This window comes from Carassius carassius, chromosome 39 (genome assembly GCF_963082965.1).
Source record: "Carassius carassius chromosome 39, fCarCar2.1, whole genome shotgun sequence".
Taxonomy (NCBI): Eukaryota; Metazoa; Chordata; class Actinopteri; order Cypriniformes; family Cyprinidae; genus Carassius; species Carassius carassius.
Window position 1 is genome coordinate 6,226,362 of NC_081793.1, and position 1,527 is coordinate 6,227,888.

Sequence of the window (1,527 nt, forward strand, 5' to 3'; positions counted from 1 at the left end):
GCACATGTATACATTTAATTAACCTTGAAAATTCATTTATTTAAAGCAATTAACAATATTAAAAATTAATAGCTGGATTCGAACCCGGGTCGAGGGGAGCACCTGCAATAGAAAACAGTGTAATGTAAATGCGCGAATTTACCGCAAGAAGAAACCGGAAGATGTATCAATGCGCGCATGCTAAGGAAGCTCGGTCTTTGAACGTCAAATTTCACCGTTTCTTTTCTTCATTTTTTCTTTATCTTCTTCCCCTTCTCTTTTTCTTCCTTCCCTCTTTTCTTCCCCGTCTTTGATGGACTATTGTTCCCTAGCTTGAGCGCAGCGCCTTAGATCACTCGGCCACGCTACCATGAGACTTCACACTTGAAGGAATAGATTGATATAAATGAGCAAAATCTTTTAAAAAAATGTTAATGCTTCTTAATGAATGAAGTTACAAAAGTCTTCCAGGTTTGTGGTCATTCACGCAAAGACCAGTCATTAGTCAGGTGGCTACACAGCATTTGACCACTGGATTTACAAAAATCATTTCAGGTTTAAAAAGTCATTTAACATTGCATCAAATACTGGTGAACAATTTTATATTTTAATTATCACTCAGTATGTTATAACCATGTGTTACTATGTCTTGTATGTGTAATCTATGTTATTTATTATAATGTCTGTCATAATATCTATGATTTATTTTAATGTTAAATTTTTAAGATTTAATTAATTATTAGCTTTTTATTAAACCCACGAACCCAGTACCTTTATGAACCCCAGTTTGAGAAATCTCGACGTAATGTAATTTTTACTGCACTTCATGTTGTTAATTACAATGAATGGAATATATTTTCTTACTATTTTTATTTCTATATCACCATGGTACAAGACTGACATATTTAAATCAATGTGATAAACAGTTTGTCCCTGGCAGCGAAATGAATCCCAAGAACACATAAATATCCGCTCGGTATGCACGTTGCTTCTGTGTGTGGGCTGATCTGTTCTTTTTCACTGTGGCTACGTGCAGCTAGTCCTCACCAGTGTGGAGTCCTGCCCTGTCCTCGCGAACATGCGATTCTACTATGACGAAGGGTCCTCTCATGAATATTAATTACATGACGTTGCGTAGTCCGTCTACTTGATTTGATTTGGAATGTGGCCGCTTGAAGGCTTGGTTAATAAATATGAATTACTCTGTGTCCAGGAAACGCTAGCACGGATAAATTAATATTCATGAGTCATGCCCTTGACTTAGTAGAATTCGTAATATTCCGTTGAGATCGATAACAACACGAGCTTCCCATAAAAGGCCATGTGATTGACCATGGCACGTGGCTCACTTTGAATATCATTTTTTAAACGTTTTTATAACGTTTTTTTTAAACAGAAGTCTGTTTTGAGTATTTTAGTTATTGTATATTTGTTTACTTTACATATTTAGATACCTAATATTTCTCTAAAATGAAATGAACGAATGTGTATTTGTTACAGCCCACTAGAGGGCTAAATGCAGCTTTGACGTAGTGCTGAGAGAAATCA